A 9,335-nucleotide genomic window follows, 5' to 3' on the forward strand; every position below is an offset into this window, starting at 1 on the left:
GGGAAGCTGAGTGGAAAACCTCACAGCCAATGTTAGACACCTGCTGGATGGTCCATAATAAGTGATACAGGCCAACTCGCAGAGCCACCCCCTTGCACACCCTGTACCCTCATGTACCCTGCCTGCATGAATTGGATGATGTCCAAGAATAATTGGAAATGAAATACACTTTGCAACCTCCAGAAGTGTCAAGAGACATCTTTAAGAGTGACACTGAGCTGGAGATGATCATATGTTATTTTTAATAGATCTTTTCAACAATCATGTTTGGGGGGTACTGGGGAAATAGATACAGAGAGCTACAGCAAAAGACTAAGAGGAAGAGTGAAAGTGGGTCAAACCTAGAGTTTATTTGTCAGAAAATTAATTCCGTATCCACTTATCTGTGATTGGTACACCACGGATTCAAAGCAAGCTTATAAATGTAAATATAAAAGAAGGCAGTAAAAATCTATTTCATTGCTTTGTCACTCCCTTTTGTCTCTTTAGTTATTCTTCTGCATTTGTGGGACAAATCTTCCTAATAACCAACCAGCAGTGATTTCAGACCATCTTCCATGGGCCCATCTCTGAATTGCAAAAAAGAGAAAGCTAAATAAAATTACTGCTATCTCTTAGATGTTTTCAGCTTTTAAAGTGCTCTCACATACTTGATCTCATTCAATCCAAAATGAGTAAGCGGGAGACCCTAGGTGACTCAAATGGTTAACATGCTGGGCTGCTAATTGGAAGGTTGGACATTTGGATCCTCAAAGGGACCTCAAAGGAAAGGCTTCTTAAAAAAAAAATCAATCTTTGAAAACCCTGTGGAGGGCAGTTCTACTCCAATGCACACAGGGTTATCATGACTGGACAGCATCTGGTGTTACTGGATTAAACTATGATCACATGGTTTGTAACTGACTGAGTCAGGGCCCAAGCTTAGGTCTCCTGACTCTTACACCGCTTCCCTTCTGCCAACAAAGACTCGGGATGCTTTAAATACATTTGTGATATTACAATGTATGCTCTGCCAATACGAAAAAATGTGCTGTTGTACTGGTGTGTACTTGTCATAACACCTGTATAAGACAGAGGAGAACTCTCCCATAAGGTTAAAACTCCAAACTTTTGCTCTCACAAAGCCACTGATGGAATAAAACTGACCACCTTTCATTTAGAAGTCAAAGTTTGAACCATTGGGCCACCGGGGCACTGCGGAAAAACCTTAAAGAACATCTCTTACAGACTTCTGGATGAAAAAGAAATTTGTCTAATTATCTATATACCAAGATCTTTTCTGAAATGACCCAGCAATTAATAAAGACAAACAGTGTGAACAAACATGAAAACTGGGTATGTATTTTCTTGTTTATAAATAAAAGAAAACCAACATGGCAATCATTTCAAAAACCCAGAAAACTTAGATATCAAAAACAGAGAAAAACAATTATGTTTTGTTAATAACATAATATAGGATTATGTCTATATAGTATATAGAAAGCAATTAGGAAAAATCAGATTTATGTTCCCATGAAAATTCAAGAAGAAAAAAAAAATGAACTTAAATAATGAAAGGTAAGACAAAGGCAGCAATAAAAAAAGTGTGTGGCTCAGAAGGGGTAAAAATTTACAAGAGAGTTAAGGAAACCAGAAAAGCAATAAGTGAATTAAAATTTTCATCACAAGCAATAAAAAGTAGAATGAATACATAAAAGAAACTTGAAAAATTAGCATGGAATTCTGAAAAAATAAGCTGATTAATATGTAGATAAAAGATGTTCCTGAAAAATATAAAAAAGAGTAAACGAACAAATATATTAAGCAAAAATATAAAAGAAGAAAACTTACTTGAATTGATACATCCATAATGATTAACAGCAGCAGCCTGTAGTTGAAACATAAACTTTGGGGGAGACTTAGAAATACACATTTTATTCAAACAGATAAAGGTCTTAAGAAAAGAATGAATTTAAGAGAGTCACTACTTATATGTGAATGTTGTTGTTGTTGTTGATATTGAGTATGACTCATAGAGACCCTATGAACAAAAAATCTGAACCCTATTCTATCCTGTGCCATCCTCACACTTTCTGACACAAGTGCCCATTGCAGCAGTCACTGTGTCAGTCCAGTGGGTTGAGTCTTCCTCTCCTTTGCCGAACCTCCACTGTTCCCAGAATCATGTCCTTCTCCAAGGAATAGCACCTTCTAGCAACACACCCAAAGTATGTGAGGTAAAGCCTCAACATTCTTACCTCCAAAGAGCACTCTGGCAGCACCCTCTCCAAAACATGTTTGTTCTCTTGGTCATCCAGGGGATGTTCAGTGCTCTTCTCCAACACCACAGCTCATATGTGTCGATTCTTTTCCTGTGTTCCTTATTCATTGTGCAGTGCTCAGATGTATAGCAAGTAATCGGAAAGAGTATGGCCTGAATCAGATGCCCCTCAGTCTTCAAACTGACATCACTACTCCTCAATAATTTGGAGAGTTCTCTAACTGCAGACTTTCATAGTGCAATGTGTATCCTTAATTCCTGACTGCTGGTACCACGGATATTCATTGTGACTCCAAGCAAGGTGAAGCTGTTAACAGTTTCAATCTCCTCTCTATACATCATGATGCTGCCTTTCAGTCCAATGGTAAGAATCTTTGTTTTCCTGACACTGAGATGCAATCCACACTGAAGGCTGCATTCCTTGATCTCCTACAACAAGTGCTTCAAGTCCTCCTCACTTTCAGCAAGCAAGGTTGTATCATCTGTATAATGCAGGTTATTGATGAGTCTCCCTCCAATTCTGATGCCACACTCCTCTTCAGAGAGTCCAACTTCTTGGATAGTTTCTTCAGCATACAGATTGAATAGGTGTGGAGAGAGACTACAACCCTGGCACACTCCCTTCCCAATTCCTAACCATGCAGTGTTCCCTGCTCCGTTTGCACAACATGTATAGGTTCCACATGAGCGCAATCAAGTGCTCTGGGATTCCTATTCTTCTCAATGTCAGCCACATCTTTTTATGATCCACACAATCAAATGTCTTTGCCTAGTCAAAGCAAAAATAAACATTCTTCTGGTATTCCTTACTTTCAGCCAGGATCCATCTGACATGAGCATTGATATCACTGCTTCCACAGCCACTTCTAAATCCTGCCTGAATTTCTGGCAGTTTCCTATCTATGTACCATTCCAGCTCTTTTTGAATGATCTTCAGCAGTATTTTGCTTGCATGTGATAGTCATGATATTGTTCAAGTTTACACACTGTGTTGCATCACCCTTCTTGGGAATGGGAAAAAATATGGAGTTCTTCCAATTCATTGGCCAGACAGTTGTCCTCCAAATTTTCTGGCATAAATGGTGAGTGCATCCAAGGCTGCATCTGTTAATTGAAACAAGTCAATTAAGTATCTCATCAGTTCCTGGGGCTTTATTTTTTGCCAATGCCTTCAATACAACTTCTACTTCCTCCTTCATTATAATTGGCTCCTGTTCATATGGTACTTTCTGAAATTTTTTCAATGTCAATCAATTCTTTCTGGTACAGTGACTCTGTGTATTTCTTCCATCTTCTTTTGATGCTTTCTGAGTCATTCCATATGAATACAAAAGTATATTTACAGATCAAAATGTCTCATTGAGTATCCAGCAAAATTACCTAAGGGTCTTCAATTCTTAGAGATATTAAGTTTTAAGAAGAATGAAATTATTTAGGCAAGAAAATAAAACCAGTTTATCCTTCTTGAATATCAATTATGCTACTCTTATAGAGTTATGACACTCCAAACAAATGACAAACAAAAACAGTTGCAGTTTTGTGTGCAAACGATTAAGAGAAATAAATTCTAAACTTAAGTTGTCATTTGTGTATATAAGAAAATTGTCAGCTACTTAAACACTCATAGGGTCTATTACTCACATCCTTCTTAGGAAGAAAAAAAATGTACTTTAATTATTCCTTTGTCAACTGAGAAATGAATAAAAGAATGAAGAAGTTATTCTGATAAAATGGAAATCCTGGTGATTACTAAAAGTGGTTAAAGAACTAATTCTAAATAAATTTTAAAGTATGACTAACAGTTTTAACTAGTAAAATGATAAAAACTCCTTGGGAGAGAAAATCATGGGTTGCTTTTTTAAAAAGTTTCACATGCTTTTGTCATAGTATAATGATAATCCACTAAAACTTCATAGATTTCATTGAATGTAAATTTTACCTTTTAATAAAAGTCATGCAAGTTACTGAACTATAATGATATTTGTTCTTAAGTATTTAGAGGGGAGAATATCAATCCTTTCCATTTGTTCCTAAGTGCATTTTTTTTCTCCTTTTTAAAAAAATTTTATTTTCTACTGGTTTGCTTACAAAGTTCATATACATGTGTTTCACACTATCCTTCATTCAGATTGTGTTTCATACAATCATTTCCATTCATTATGTCTTTTTAAAAAATTTTATTAACTTTAATAAACATTTATAGAGATTTTGGATTTCCATTCATTCATTGTTGCAGTTTACTCCCTGCCCACCCCCTCCCCTCCCTCCAGTTTGCTCCTCTCTTTGAAAAGTAAAAGAAAAATTCTTTCATTGGTATACAATCCCACCCTCACCCCACACCCCACTGCCGCGAGTACACTCCACTATGCAAACTTCATTCTGGACTCTTATGATAACCATAATACCTTATCATGTATCACTTTTAAATTGTTCTGTACCTCATCTGTTTCAATGCAATATACATAATTTATCCAGTTTTTCTCAGTCTTACCCCAACCCTGATGTCAGTCCCATTCTACAACAGTGGCACCATGCAACATTTGTCCTTTTGTGACTGAGATATTTCACTCAGCATAATGTCCTCCAGGCTCACCCATTTTGAATGGTATTGAATGAGTTCCTTTGTTTTTCAATGCAGCATAGTATTCCATTGTGTGAATATACCGTAGCTTCTCTATCCGTTCGTTTGTTGATGGACACTTAGGTTGTTTCCAACTCTGCTATTGTGAACAAAGCTGCAATAAAATAGAATTTAAAGCATAAATTTTACATGAAATTTAGGACAATATGACAAAGAAATGCCATAAAGAAAATATAATTCAAGAAACTTGATGTGACCTATACTACAGAAAAAAGTAAGATTTCCTAGAAATTTAAGGAAAAGATGACAGAAATATAACTTATAGAGAATTTAAAGACTCTATCCTTGGCAGCTCAGAAAGACAATACATTTACCATAATATAACAGTAAATTAATGAACACCTCAGGATTGCCTAATCAATGTGGAGGCGATTTGAAGAATAACTTTGCTTTTTCTAAAGGCATTCTCTGGCATCTATGTATTGTGTATTGACAATTAGTGTACACTCTCTACAAACTCCATTTACTTGTGTGTTGCTCACAAACCATTCTGCCAACAAAGGCATCTTAAAACCTGTTTCTATAATGAACTATAAGATCTAAAGCGGTTTCATTGAAGCTTTATGGGGGGAAAAACAGTGTGGGCTGTAAGAACTGGACGGTACTTCTCGTTAATTACTGTGATATTTCAAAGCAGTGAATCCTTGTTAAAGAGTGTTGTTATTGTTGTTGCTGCTGCTGTTGTTGCAATATTGCATGGGAGGAAACTGCCCATCTTTCTTCCACAGAGTTCCTGGTGGATTTGAACCAAGCAATACAACCCCTTACCACTAAGCTATAAAGCAATATAGGAAAGAGCAGGTAATTGCTTGTTGGTTTTTTGTGGTGGGTTTTGTTTTGTTTTGATTTGATTACTACTCAGGACTAGAATGAGAGGTGCCTTGGAGGCTCAGTAATGAAGCTTAGGACTACTAACAAAAAGGTTAGAGGTTTGGCCTCACCAGTTTATTCAAAGAGAAAGATGTAACCATCTGCTTCCTTAGAGATTCAAATGCAAACTCACTGCCATTTAGTCAATTCCAACTGACAGGGACCCTCTTTCCAAGGCTGTAAATCTTAAGGAGAGGAGATTGCTCATCTTTTGCCCATGGAGTGGATGGTGAATCAGAAACAATGGAGAAGCCCAGTAGTTTGGTTAACAATGCAACTCATTAAAGACTTTGCCACCATCCCTCCTTCCACAGAGGCCTCTAGGCCAGTTCTGTCCTGCCCAATAAGAGGCACTGTGGGTCAACAACACAACAGTACTCTTTTCTGTTCTGATGTTATTGTTGTTTAGGTTCTTGTTTGTTTTCAAGTTAATTGCAACTCATAATGACCTTATGCACACTAGCTCTGAACCCTGCTCTGTCCTGAGTCAACCTCACTGTCTCTTCAACACACCTACCTTCTTTACCCTAGTTACTTTGTCAGCTCATCTTATCTGAGTCTTCCCCTCCTGAACTGTCCCTCAAACCATCCAAACATGACGTTCTTCTCCAAGGACTGGTCGCTCCTGACATCATTCCCTAAGTTTGTAAGACAGAACTTCAAAATCCTTGCCTCCAAGGAGCAACTTGGTTTCACCCTCTCTAGGACAGACCTGTTTGTTCTCTTAGCAGCCCATGGTGTGTTCAAAACTCTTCTCCAGCACCTCGACTTTTGTTTAGGGCTTAGAGTAGTGATTCAACAAGCAGAAGGAAATAGGAAGGGCAACAAAATTAAAAGCTGAGAAAATTGCTTGAGGACATGTTGAATTTGGTATAATTACAATATAAATGGAGTTTTGCAGACTTTTGGAAATGTAGATTGGAGGGTGACCATCATAAAAGTGAGCAAATGGAATACCATTTGAGTTTCCAGGAGGATACAGAAGTATGGATTCCCTGTCAAATCAGACAACAGGGACCCTGAGAACCAGACGCAGAGAAATCTTTGCACCATGCAGTATGCACTGTGAAACCAACATAGAAACATCACACAACATGTTAGGAAATTTTCAAATTGAGCTCAGTTTTGCCTCCCACCACGTCTGCCAACTGACCCTCCCTCTGCCCTGCAGGCTAACACAGTGTGTCTGCTCCCTCCCCACTCGAGGAGAAGAAAAGCAGAAACAACACTTGGCCTTCACACAGTTCACAGGATTAGCAGGAAACCCTTTTGAGAAGGCACAATGCACTCTGAGAAAACCACATTAATCATCAACCCAGGAAACTGGAACACTCCACAAAACCATTGCTATAAATTCAATATTTACACAAAATCTGGAGGTTGAAGTTCTTGTTACTACAGGGAAGGAAAACATGAAAAGCTGCCAGAAAGAGAAGCCCAGTTTTCACACAGACCCACCAAATTCATCCTTAAACCTAACACTCCCAATACAGACAAGCTAACCTAGTTGCAAAGATACAAAAATCCTGACCAATTACATTTTCATATGCTTTTATAATTCCTTTATGAAAAAGCCCAATTTGAGGCGAGATAATTGCAGCCCAAAGGCTAACGTGGCCTGCCCAATGTCACAGCATTAAAAGGCCAATGGAATGCTTACAGCAAAGAAGCACCAAAGCTAATAGTCAAATCCAGTTTTACCCTGTTAGACAATCATGTAAACTAACCAAACAGGCTAGAAGACAGGGAGAAAATTAGCTCTTCAGTGTCTAAAGAGACAAATCATATAAATGCCATCTGGTTCTCTTCCTTGTTGTCATTAAGAGCTGTCAGGGAAATTACAACTCTTAGTGATTAAATGAACTCCTGCCTATCTGTACATATTCATGATTTTTGACATCACTCCAACCTACTGTTAAAGCCACTGTGTCAATCCATGTCCTTGTTCCTTGTTGTTGTTGTGTGCCATCAATTTGCCTGAGACCCATAGTGACCAGCCTGCCCTGTCCTGAGCCAGTCTCACGAATTCTGACACACCAACCCCCATTGCCCCAGTTACTGTATCAATCCATCTCATCTGGGCTCTTCCTCTCCTGTGTTGTCCCTCCACCCTTCTAAGTATGATGTCCTTCCCCAAGGACAAGTCTCTCTTGGCCAAGTGCCCAAAGTATGTGAGACGGAGCTTCACAATCCTAGCCTCCAAGGAGAAACTTGGTTTTACCCTCTACAAGACAGACCTATTTGATTTATTGGTGATCCATGATATATGTTCAAGATTCTTCTCCAGCACCACAACTCAAAGGCAGCTATTCTTCTGTCATCTTAATCATTGTCCAACTCTCTGATGCATAGCAAGTAATTGCAAAGACCACATCCTGGATAAGAAGCACCTTGGTCTCCAGACTGACATCGTTGCTTCTCAGTCAGTACTCTGGAGACGTCCTGACAACAGATTTCCCCAGTGAAATTTGTCTTTTGATTTCCTGACTGCTGGCACTAGGAGTGTTGATTGTGAAGCTATAACTGAGCAAGCTATAATTGTTAACAACCTCAATCTCTTCTCCATCCATCATGGTGCTGCCAATTGGCCCAGTGGTTAGAATCTTTGTCTTCTTTATTGTATTATTTTTTACGTATACTGTCAAATCAGATCTGACTGGTACAGGAGGAGATTGCCCCCTTCTTCTCCAGCAGAGCATCTGGTGGATTTGAACCGCCTACCTCTGGAATTGCAGTGCAGCGTCTTGCCACTAGGCCACCAGAGCTCCCTAGAATCTTTGTCTTCTTTGTTGAGTTTCAACCCATATTGAAAGCTACACTCTTTGACCTTCTGCAAGTGTTTCAAGTCCTCCTCACTTTCAGCAAGCAAAGTTGTGTCATCTGCATAACCTAGTTTGTTGATGAATCTCCAATCCTGTTGCCACATTCCTCCTCATAAAGCCCTCCTTCCCAAATGATCTGTTCTGCATATAGATTGAAAAGGTATGAAGACAGCATGTATCCCTGATGCTCTCCTTTCCTGATTTTGAACTATGGTGTGTTTCCCTGCTCTGTTCTAAGGACTTCTTCCTGGTCCAAGTTTAAACTTTGCATCAGCACAATTAAGCGTTCTTGGATTCCCATTTTCCTCAAGGTTAACCACAATTCATTGTGATCCACATGGTCAAATGTATTTGCTTAGAAAGATTAAGTTCACCTTTGGTGGAAGAATTTACACATATGTAGCTGGGTTTGGGTTAAAATCATTGGAATCCTCTCAACAATGTTTCTCAAAACAGGATCTGTGAGCTTCCTGTACAGGAGTTATTCAAAACCTTATTGGACTTGGCTGGAGCTCAACTAAAGGAGCCCCAACGGCTCAGTGGTTGAAATGCTCAGCTGAAACGCTTGCTTCAGAAGATCAAGGACTACAACCTCAGGTATGGATAACATCTCAACATCAAGAAAACAAAGGTAAAAAAAGAAAAAGAACGCCGTCCCCTTTTCCTTATGACTCAGGGTGAAGTCTCTCTCAGGGAGGAGTGATAGGGAATGGCAAAGGATACACTGACAAAGAAGATTAAT

Source organism: Elephantulus edwardii, unplaced genomic scaffold, assembly GCF_000299155.1.
Source record: "Elephantulus edwardii isolate Elephantulus edwardi_28Jun2011 unplaced genomic scaffold, EleEdw1.0 scaffold00367, whole genome shotgun sequence".
Lineage (NCBI taxonomy): Eukaryota > Metazoa > Chordata > Mammalia > Macroscelidea > Macroscelididae > Elephantulus > Elephantulus edwardii.